The 12747-nt window shown below is 31.6% G+C and overlaps 1 protein-coding gene across 3 annotated transcripts in view; it reads left to right on the top strand.

Annotated features, from left to right (window-relative positions):
* The window catches only part of LOC126846101 (potassium voltage-gated channel protein eag), a 92400-nt gene that overhangs the window by 11252 nt on the left and 68401 nt on the right, over positions 1–12747 (top strand). For all 3 annotated transcript variants that reach the window (XM_050585233.1, XM_050585236.1, XM_050585234.1), the window contains one exon: positions 3272–3327. The gene's annotated coding sequence lies outside the window, so the exon portion shown is untranslated. Of the gene's footprint in view, positions 1–3271; positions 3328–12747 lie in introns of those variants that run through there.

Genomic DNA, 12747 nt, shown 5'->3' on the forward strand with positions numbered 1-12747 from the left:
CAAGTACGGCATTGTGAGGTTCGCATTTATTTAAAAAACCTTTCTATTAGTAATTATATTGTTTGTCAATATCATTTACAATTGCGTTCCTACAGTTATGACGACTACAGAATACATACCTACATTACTACCCGAGAAATCGATCCCTCTCAAATGGTTCTCATCGTGAAATACAGAATAGATGTCACGTCGTACATCACACTATTGACACAAGTGCTACTGCCCATTGTTATGATTGAGATTCATTACATACAACAGTCATTAAAAGCGCTCTACTTCATTCCATTGGTGTTCAAAGTGGTAACATCAAAAACAATTTTTTTTTTTTATTGACTTCATTAAAAAAATTATTTTAACTCGACAATGTTAAAATCACTAATGCTAAATACGACTATTAATAAGAGAAACATAACGGGTCAATAGTTTACAGTAAAGCCCAAACTACCAATTGTAAATTACTATTATAACGTAACAACATTATTCATATAGTTCTGTATACCTAATGTGTTAATACCTACTTTTAATGATAATCGGTTCTTATATAGAGCATACCACATAAAACTCAAAGTTGCTAACTATTTTTGGCGTTCTAAAAATGCATGAAGTATTAACGCCGTTTTATTACCTAACTAATGTTGTTAAACTCCAAATAACCGCCGAACACGAGCAGCGTACTGTTTACTTCATTTTTTTTTTTTTTTTAATGAATAATAAATTAACAGCCATTATAAAGCAAACTATGAATTAAGACTTCTTCTTGTTTGTTTATCGCGAAAATGGTAATTAGCTTTCGTCAATAGCCCGAGGGAACAATTTAATTAACGACCTTCGAAAATTTACACTGGCCATGGTAACAATGTACGTTGCTTTTAAACACGATTATAATATAAACGGTGCACATTTTTACATTGATCTAAAAAAAAAACTATTTATGATACCGTAAAAAATTATAAGACTACCTACCTACCTATTCGTTTACCGATACCTTACTTTATATTGGTTCAACAATAATATACTGCATAGTTTGCACTTTTTTAAGTTATTATTGACATTTAAAATGATTATACTTATTTTATAGGTAATGACATATTTATGGGCATGTAACAAACAGTTTCTTAAAGGATCATTACTTGGATCATTTTCTATTTTAACAATCTGAAAATATAAAAATTAAATTACGTTAATGGAGTAGTAAGTGTTATTGGCTAAGAGTGCGAAAAATATTTAAATCCTCTTCTGGTTATTAATAGGTGATAAACTTCTTTTGAATTTATCAACTGCTTTTGTGTTGATATGTACATTTTTTTTTCATCAAACTTTAGAAATGCCTGCTTCAATAAAGGCTGTAAAAGCACAGAAATGCAGCATAACACATAAAATTGAAACTTTTTGTTTCAAATATATAATCAAAAAACTTGAAAACACTTCATTGGAAGAATACTGAATAATAAGTGTCGAAATATAAATTGAAAAGATCCACTTAGACACTTTTACTTTTGGCAGATTCAAATTACCTTTCTTTCGCAGCAGTAAATATATACCTGTCCTGAAAGTTTATAGAATATCTTTTGAGCACATTACCACCAATCCTACCAGAATTCCGAGGGAGGGGAGTAAATGTCTGTAGTGACAGTAAAAGTGGTGTCAAAACAACGACACTGTTGCTATGGATGAGACGACGACAACGATGAACGGAAAACTGCTGTCTTTCTTTGCTCCACTTTTGATATCAGTTTAGCCTCGCTAGTGGATTCCCGTGAGATCCCGGGGGATGGCGGAGAAAGAGAGGGGTTGATATGAAAGTCACGAGAAAGAATTGTAAAATATAAACGTGGAATAAAAAAAAAAAAAGAAGAAAACCAACGAAATAACCTCAACCGTTAAAATAACGAAAATTCCACTTACAAAGCAAAAGTTATAAATAGCTGTAAGTAGGAAAAGCAGGAGGATATCTGATACTGCTTTAGACACGTGTCATATATTTTTATTATACTTATATATAAAGTGTCAAGATCCAAAAAGATAAAAGTTGGCCCTTTTACGATTTTACACAGTAGAACAAAATAACAGTAATATTTCCAGTGTTATAATCATTCGGTCATTTTTGTTGCTTCTTTTCAAAACAATTGTTTTAAGATTTATGAACAATTCGCGAAATAAATTTAAAAAAACATTTCCTAATAAGTATTGTATACCTACAAAATTATAGTTAAAGAAATGACAGATAAAACCATTCTGTTTGACATTAATTGTTAGTCCAACCAACTTGTAACATGTAATAATTAAAACGGATAATAACATATATTTTATGTGTATCAATTAATCGTTTTTATAGTAAAGTTCTTTTGAATATGTATTTAGTTAATTTGTTTATTAAAACACGATTTTTCATTATACAAAATATCAATAGAAATAAGTCCCTAGACAATGAATTTATAACTACAATAATGTTTCTACATTATTGTACTAATTAACCTTTAGTATTATACATAGAATTTATTAAACTTGTTTTATAATATTTATTTTATTCATTAAATATATATTAAATTTATAAAATGAATAGACGAATGTAATGTCGTTGTTAATTAAATTAAAGCTCTCAGTTTTCGGCAGATTTGGTGTTTCTGGTAGGTTTTCCAAAAAATCCCTTATAAAAAAGCGTTGTTTAGCTTATAGCAAAAAAGATTTGTTCGGAAAGCTATACAAAACCGAAGTAATGTTTACAAGTGGTTATTGCAAAGTGATAGAAATTAGTGTTGAGATAAAAAAAAAAAAGACATTTTAAACCAATACTTATTAACTACGTAAAACTAAAACAACTAAAGGGTTTATAAACTACTTACTTATACTGACACTAAAAGGACACCATTATTTTTAAAGTATTACCATTGAAAAAAGAAAAATTAGTGTATATTACGTTATCTCAAGTACACTCCAGTGGGATGGCAAAAATGCGACATTTTTATTGACAACGTTTATGTTGAAGATCATCTCCCGAACTCGGTTCTCTTATAAGAAGTACCATTACAAAATATCATTTGCTATAATTACACTTGAAACGAATGTTTTGACAAAAAAATATGGTTAGTCTCAAATATTATTATGTTTCACGTTGTATTTTTATTTATTTCAAATAGCATCAACATAATATTTCATTTACAATAGCATACGTATGTCCCGGTCGAAACTTTGCTTTCTTATCGTTGTGATTAATTTGTACATGGTTTTTTATATTGTATTTATTTTAATAAATTGTATTTTTTTTTTCCAGATTAATCGGGCACTGGCAATCGAATAAATAACAACCGTTGTTACCAGATTTATCAGGTAAACAATTGCTGTTTCACTTTAAATAAAAACATTTTTTTCCATGTTTACACAAACAAATAAAGGTTCTTTATTATTACACAACAACAGTAATAATGATAGCCGGTACTTAAATGGCATAAGTACACGGAACAGTTGTATTTCATAGAGCGGACAACAAAGTTGTTATGACGTATTTCCATGGAAAATCACAAACGATTTTCCCTTTCAAACGTTAGTCGTTTTGTCAACGTTATTGAACCGAAAGTACAAATGAGACCAGTCGAAAGCGTCGATATCGCTTGTCGAGTTCTAACAATGAAATAAATTCACCCTTTTGACGGGAAAAGCACGCATAAAAGTCACCTGCCGTTTTTTCAGCCCGACGACGGGTTTTCTTCAATGAGTTTGATTTCCGCTGTGGTGGAAAACGCTGCTGAGATCTTTGCGGCTTGCTTGTTAGTTTCGCACAACAATCTTAAAATGTTTAACGCTTTCGATTCATTATTTGAATTTTTTTTTGTTACCTTTTTCCCGGTTTTGGTGCACGATTTGTGAATGCGGCTCGTAAGGCAAGAAAACCCGATAAAATGGCGCCATAAAAACACGGCGAAAAACCTTAACGCGTTTTCTTGCCGAATGTTATGTTGTGTTTACAATGTTGTGTTATTTACAAAATATATACAAACAACGATTATAATACACGTGGGCCGGGCGGGGAGAAGTGCTTTGGTCGATCTGTTCGACGATACCGTTCGAATCCCCGGACAAACGTTAGAAAGTTCAATTAAAAAAAAATTTGTCACATATTCCCGTTGAGTCCAAAATAACATGTTGTTTGCCGCGGTACGTTTTGGAATTACACAGGGCGGGTCTGTACCTATATTTAGTAACGAAAATTATAACAGCTTAATAATAGTATTGTACAAGCGGTACGTCAATATGTGTGTTAACATTTTATAGTGGGTTAAGGGTGTCACTTGAATTGAAATGTCTATTTGAACTGACCAAAACAGATATAGGTACTCAATTATACAGTATGTATTTTTAAACTCAAAAACAAATTATACAAATATTCTATCCAATTTAAGTTTATTTTATTTGAAGTAAAATTAATGAATAATTTGCTCTGGAAAACTTTTGGGTTTTCTAACCGCATTGACCGTCAACAACTTCAATACATTTTACGCTGTTTTGCGATTATGTGCTAACATTATAACACATTTAACTTATTAAATTGGTATTATCGATGATTCCCGTAATTCAATGTCGATAAAATAGATTAATTATTATTTGATAGAAGGACGAAAATGTTTTATTCATAATTGGTGTTTAAACGAATTAAATGTTGAATATTACTGGCTCTGCTTCAACTATATTAGATTCTAATTGTGTTAAGTGGGTTCTAAGAAGTGGTGATACATAAATCAGTAGAGCAATATTGGAATCAAATAACCTCCTTGTCAGTATATAGAAAATAATTTCTATAATTATTTGTTTTTGTGATATAAGTACCTGATATATTTAGTTTTCATTGAAATATTTTGCAAAAATAACATTACTTTTATTGTGTAGTTTTATTATTTATTTGGTCTTTAACCAGTTAAACACAAATAATAAAAATGTTATCTGATACACGTATCAGATATTTATAATAAATATATAGTGTAATGTACTATGTTCATCTGTTACCATTGTTGTGGAAATATTTCAACATGACGGACATCAATAAACTCTCCCACAAACCTTGTACAAAATCGTATAGGAATGTTTGTGTATTTTGTGTATAGTACATTGTAAAAGCCCCGTGCGTTTTTCCTACTACAAATCCGGCTTACAACTTCAAATGCTTATATTATTCTATTATATTCCTGCCCTTTACGAAAATCAAAATGTTTCACGAACCGCTTGTTCGTTTTAAACGGTGCTTTTTTGCTAATAATCGTGCACGTATTAGACCCGGTTAAATGTTTTCAATCATGTTTTTTTTTATCTCTTGATAAGTTGTAAAATGTTGCTTTTTTCCCATTTTAACGAACATCGACCTTTTATACTAAGATTTTCATTAATATTGGATTTAAAATACCCAAGAAATAATATTAGTAACTATAGTTTTCTATAGAGAAATAATTTAATAATATGGGGTTTAAGTTTTTTACTTGGATTGGCCTAAACCGTTGTGTATTGCGCGGTGCAGTTTTATTAATTATTATTAAGAGTTGAGGTACTGCGGTTTTTTGGATGCTATTAGAGGTTTTATAAGTGCTCTACGCGAAGGGAAACCTTTTTATGGGGCTGTTTGTAGACCCCCACGTTGTATACATTAAGCTGGAACTTGTGTTGGTTTTGAGCATTAGAATGTTCATCTCCAAATTTTACACAGCGGCAAAGAGGCCACAAAATCTGCGGATATAATCGCGTAGGATTGAATACATTATGACAGTTTGTTGAACCCGTTTTGGAAATCATATTATCTTCTTCGTTGAAGTAGATTGGTGGTTGGCTATGTTCTTCTGTATCGGTCGCGTTTGTAGACGATAGAAATGTTAGTATCTGACATTTTATTTTAACATTCTTTGTTAATTGTTATCAATGAAATGACAATGGACTAACACGCATTTAAAGATATTATAATTACATAGTTTCATAAATGAGAGACTTATCTAATATACTAAATGACGAATGGTAACAGGTTGTATTGGCTGTATGAAGGACACGGTTAAAATGGAAAATGTATTTAAAACCAACATTCGAATATTATTTTAACGGTTAAAACAAGAGATCTGCATAACATAATCATAGTTAAAGATTTCAATGTCCACACAACAATACCCTGTCCCGGTCAAATGAGAAAAAAAATCATTAAAATTCATGCACTTGTTCTTATATACCCGTTGCCTTAACTACTGAGACGACCGAAGAAACTAAATGCTGTGTAACGACCTGTAATTGAAGATTCTGAAGCCATAATTTAATATTTTGTAATATGCGGTTCTTAGTAATTGATGTATTTATCATAGTATAATTAAAGTAGCGGTATGGAAGTACAATAGGAGTGCATCTCTGTTCTTTAGTATATTTTGAACCTCTGACGCTACCGCCTGATTCTTAAAAAAAAAAGTATACGGATAATATAAAAGAACCCAAATAATTTTATTGAAGTATTATAACCATTTCGTATTGAAACTTTTGAATACTACACAGTAGCAGTTTAATATTTATTTTATGTAAATATGATAATAAATAATAAAATAATATTAATTTATTTAAAAGTACATTTTTTTGAAACGATCATTTATACTCAAATCTGTTCTAAATTCTGCTGAAAATGAAATACGATTTCATACAGAAAATGCTGATTTTTTCTAGAAAAGATTTACATAGAGGTTTTTATAAATAAAAATGTAATATTTCAATAAATTTAAATTATTGTTTTTTGAAACAAAAATACTAGTTAATAATCATACAAAATATATAGAAATAATTATTGGCTTATTACGAAATTTAAATTATTTAGTTTATATATTTTGATTAACCGTTTGTGTTAAAATAATAGTTTTCGTCGGTTATTATAATGTTTACTTAACGAACTGCCTGCGTATAAAATATTAAAAAAACACATTGTAAGAGTGATACCTATTTATTGCAAAACCCTAATAATTATTGTTCTAATATTTATTTTCAAATTTACTCTACAATATCAACTATTATACAGTATATATAACGTTTAGATTTCGCTACAATAGGTACTAGTTTTGAAAATAAAAACAATAGCCACAACATTGAATTTCGATTGCGTCTATATACGTGTTTCCCGGTGTTTCGTTTAAGGGTCGAAACGAAGTTTTCTAAATATTTTCGGTGTGAAAATCCGGTTGTATGTACCATCATTATTGTGGATAGTCAAGCTTGTGTGGGGCGATATTCGTTTAACAACAATGCCGCTTTATCGAGCAAATACCAAACCCGCTGATAACTTCGCTGTAAGACTTACAGAGCCGGTCGACCGTAAACACATCATCTCATATGTATTTATATATATATAGTTTTTCACGATTTCGGCTACTCAAAGCGACTTGGTGCAGTATGGCGTAAGCTCGTCAATGTTTTCCACCTCAGTTAATAAGACGTACACATGCGGACTCGTGATATTTTGACGCTGAATAAACCATCGAAGCAAATAAATTATGTTTTTGCCTGAGCGGTTTAATAGTTTAATGTAGTGGCGCTTTTATATACACTTTATGTATAACCAATAAACATAAGTTGTACTTGTATTATATATATTAAAGAATCATTGGCGCAACTAGCGGGGAGGCTGCTGGAGAAGTTCAAATCCTTTTAAATTCGTTCAGGCTCTTATAAAATTCAAGCAACCAAACAGACATATCCCCCAAGTAGGGTTTAGAAATTTTTACTGAAATTCTGAGGCAGCATTCAAAGGTTTAAAAAGTTCTAACCTTTCTCAGCTTCCCCTCTACTTGCGCCAATAAAAATAATAATGATATTATATTATGTTCTTTAGTAGGTAGGCCAGTATTAAGGATTTTGTCACGAGGGTATATGCATTGGCAAACATTTTATTCAACCACACACATCACCATTTAATGGCGGTTATTATTTTTACACACATGGATAGCTAGAACTTTCTTTAACAAACAATAGCGACTAATAAAACATAAGTAGAAAAAAACAGGTTATTGTATGTAACCAAATATTTTTTATTGTTACTATAGGTGTAAAGGTCCATTATTAAACATATATATTATCCCTATATAAAATACACAACATTTAATTTTCTATGCTCTAAACTTGGCTCGCCGATGACTTCGCTTAGACAACCCATTTATTCTGCACTAATAACACAGTTTACATTTTTGTTGTTATAATGCAGTGAATCTAGATAAATATTAAATAAGGAGAACATATTTACTTCTGTCGTACTGTTCTTAATTCTCTTTAATGTAGAAAAAATACCGTTCATCTAATTTTTCAAAAAATAATTTACAATTTAGAAATAGGTAGACAGGTTCCATTTATCTAATAAGTTTGCGTGCATTTAGTTTATGCTTAAAATCTGCCTGAACGAACTCTGGGTTAAATAATTTAACTCCGATGTGTTTACCATGCAAATCATTGATGTTGACATAACGGCCAATAGATTGTAAACTTAACGCGTGCAAACCGAAATACCGCAATCTAAACATACAAATCACATACAGAGTGATTCGCTAACCTAACTATGAACCAGTCAACATCTTAAAAAATTATAACTTATTTTAATTATTATTTTTCACACTTGCAGAGTACAGCACCAATAACAAATTCGATATATTTTTCAGCTATATGACCCCGTCCCTTATGTTTTGAAACCCTATGACCTTAAGGTTTTTAAACGGTAACGTACATATTATCTCAACTTTTCAAATAAAGAATAATTTGCTGTAAATGTCGACTTGTCGATATACAATTTTGGATAATTGTTTTCAAAGTTATTAAAGTTTGGGGAGGGTGAAAAGTAGATATATTTTTATATTCGCGTATTACTCAACCGCACTTCTTAGTCATATGTACGTATAATTTAGCTGTTATAGTAGTATACATCAGTTAGACTGGGCTAACGATATGGGAAAATGTTTAACGATTTTATTTGTCGCAAGACTTAAGAAATGGCCAACATTTTAACTTGTTGGCATGTTTTTTTTTTTTTATAAAAATCGCGTTGTGCACAGCAACTGTATAGTATGACAAAGTGTCCTTAAGGGCAAAAACGTTTACCATAGCGGATGTTGCTGTCCTCGTACGTCGGTCGCAAGCGGTTGATCTATATTATGGTGTACAGTTGCCCCAAGAAGACTTCAACGTGTCGACCACGCTGAGGACTTGGTGTTTGTACATAAAAATGATATCGGATATCGCTTGGTGATGGCGGCGGTCAGTCCCCTTGCGTGCCAATAATTTGTCACATATAGTGTAACGGTGACGCGTGATCGACATAAATAATATATTCTCTACACTAACAGCGCAAGTTTATTGGTTGTCCTACGATAAAAAAAAAAAAAACACCACAAACCCTAAAGAGTTAATCGGTCTGCGTGGAGTATATTATTTCCTAAAATCGCTTTGGCCAAATAACTGCCAATATATATGGCCATAATATTTGGATAAATAACTGCCAACTCGTATGCGACAAACACACTTAAAAACGTCATCGGCCATTTTTTTTAGATTATTCAAACGATAAATACACGTGAAATATTAATTATTCTACCGCGGCATTTCCTTTGTTGTCATCCGAACCGGCTTTATTTATATTTAACGATCTCCAGCTATTTGTCAAAATCATCGCGAAAAACTCAAGTTAGTGTATTGTGCAAAATAAAAATAAAAATTGATCATTTATATTCATGTTCTAATTCGACGTCAGTTATGCCGTCGCAGGCGCAGATGTAGCATATAATGAATAATTATGATTAAAGTACCTACGTCTGCAACAATCTAACAGCACTTATTGATTTTGTCGGGAAAACGTTGGGTTAGGGTTACTAAAACTGTGCGGTAGGGGAAATTAGTGAAATTCCGACTGGACGTGGATTGACGGCCACCCGGGTTACTAATTTTGATTCAAAATAATGTCAGCGTGGAAATTCCACCCTCGTCACCGGCTAATGTGACGTCATAATCTATCTGGTTGCGAACGGCGTACTCGATTACATTGTTTTTTTGTTTAACAACACCGGAAAGTGTTTAGACGTCCTTTAATTTAATACACTTGTATTTTTTTTTCTTATGTCGCGCCCCTCAATTTATTTTGATTAATACAAGTTTTTTTTTTTTTATCGAATACTTAAATATTTCCAAAACGATTTATTGAAATGTCCCGCCACCCTCTTTGCGCGTCTCTTATAAAGTGGCCGTCAAAAAAAAACCTAAAATATAATGACCCTTTTTTTTTTGGTCTCAACGAGATGTTTTGAGCCTTTCGCTATCGTTGGTGATCTCAACTACACAATCTAAAATGTCTTTAAGTACAGTTCGTACTTCCGGATACTCGACATCGGTGTAGCTAATATTATCATCTGAATAAATATCAGGCCAAAGGGAGCGAATCTGTTGAAAAATGAACACAGCTCAGTTAAAAAGCTGTTTAAGGGCTTAAGGGATCTCTACACTAGCATTTATTAAGGCGCATTGCATAGGCAATTTTTCACTAAAACTCAACATTAGGCTAATACTTGTAAACACAAACGAGTTTATAACACAACAAAGAGGCATCTATGTACACCTATCTATTTTGAATGTAGTATAATATAATGATTCGTTTCGATTTTGGATCAGTGAAAATAACATCCACGTTGGTTTGTTAGTAGGAGTATGTGTCATCTGCGTTTAGTCGTTGATGTGCAATAACAATTATTAAGACACGAAATAATAAAAATAAATTTTAATGACACTGAAACATTAATATTGAAGATTTACAATAGTCTTACCATTTGTTTTCTCGGCACGTAGGATTGTGTACAAATTTATTTGATCGGTGTAGAAATATTTCAGAAACTTTTCTTCACCGTCTCCATTGCAATCACAATGAAGTCTATAAATTACAACGATAAACAATGCCTCTAGCAAACTAAACGTTAATATTATCTATTGTTCTTCTTTTCACAGTTAAATCGTGTAAACGAATCCTGCGTAAAAATGAGTTATTATTTGTGTAGTATTACACAGAGCAAATAACCTTATTGAAAAGGGTTGAAAAACATTTTGAATCTATGCTCTTCCATAACATAACCACTTTCATAAATACATTTTTAATACAAAATGCACCTAATATGCAATAGTTTTTTGAAAATATATTATAACTGCTATAGTACGTTAATTCAAAACTTTATCACGATGAAAGTTTACGTTTTATGATTAGCCACAATATTGTTTCTCAAGATTTCTTTTTAAGCCTAATAGTTTTTATATTAAATAAATGATAATCAAGCGCATCATTAAAACTTTGTGATTGTGTTTCTTTGGAAATGATTAGGTCACGAACCGTGTAGGTATTAGCCATGCGCGTTTAGCCCTCTGGTGGTTGACCAAAACAAATATAACTAGGGCAAAGTGTAGTTCATTTTTATTTGTACGGCTTGACATGGCTATACGTATACATATTAAGCTAACATTTGACTCCACTGTAGTTTGTGCAAACGTGAAATATCATACTTTGTACGTTTGTCTGTTGCTTTTTAAAAAAAAAAGTAGTTATACTTGAAAGGGCTTTGGTTTTTTTGTCGTCAGTGAAATACTGAGAAAAATACCTAACGGTTTTCAAATCGGCGTTTTTCGATTAAAAACTATTTATCGTTTATACTAGAAAAAAAGTAGCCAAATATTTACTATTATTTTACACTAAACTCAACCACACAAAATTATCCTAGTTTTAAATATGGCGTGTTCCTTTCTAATGGTATTCCTCAGACCTACACTGTGGCGCAAGAACTAAGAGGTTCATATTAGTAACAACCGTTTGGAGCTTATGTTCACAATTTCCACCGATTAATATTATTCCAAAAAAGTAGCGCAGTAATGTTGTTGTTGTGCTCAAATGATCAATAACCTATTGTGTACCCATCAATCATCCCGCGTACCATTGTATTTAATTCTTTATGTTCTTGGCACTTTTGTTCGTTATTTAAGATCAAATAAGAGCTTAATCTTGGGGAACAATTCCTTTTTTTTGCAATGATATCGTTTATCACTTGTTCGTAAATGAGTCTTCTAATATGTTGCTTTTGTCTCATACTGGCCGTAAAAAAGACAGGCTGACAACTAGAACATATTATTTTTGTCAAAAAGCAAAAAGAGCCGGAAACTCGACAATGTTGGTTTGTCCCAACTCGGGGTGTGCATGGACAACATGCAAAGTTAATGAACACAGTAGAAATTGAACTATATTTTCGCATGAATTTACCTTACTGTGATCGATACGACTCAAAAATTCTGAACTCAACTATTTATACACACACACACACTCGCTCTACTAGAAAAGCGCGTGTCGACGATTTGGAAACTTGCGCGTTTATTGATTTTCGTTTGACAATAAACTTATGATCTGTCTAGCTATTTTAGTTTACTGATTGGCAAATTATATTAAATAATAATAATACTATAGTATAACGTCCTACATGCGTTTGCATTATGCTGATGTTATCTATGGTGATGTGATTATTTTTAGTTTTATTAAACTGTCTTGATTTAGTCGTGTAAGCTGTATAGTGTAGGTACTACCAGAATAAATATTATGTTAGTGAAATGCGGTGTATAGAACCGAAACAGCTAACTAACAAATCGTCATATTGTATTTCAAGTCAAAGTAGACCAGCTCGCTTATAGGTTAAGGTGTTCTAGCCGTATGCTCTCAAATGTGTATTTAAATTAACAAAATCAATA

This window comes from Adelges cooleyi, unplaced genomic scaffold (assembly GCF_023614345.1).
Source record: "Adelges cooleyi isolate 19-005CV unplaced genomic scaffold, UGA_ACOO_1.1 ACOO_flye_CR_arks_rails_tigmint_CR_PRNA_9, whole genome shotgun sequence".
NCBI lineage: Eukaryota > Metazoa > Arthropoda > Insecta > Hemiptera > Adelgidae > Adelges > Adelges cooleyi.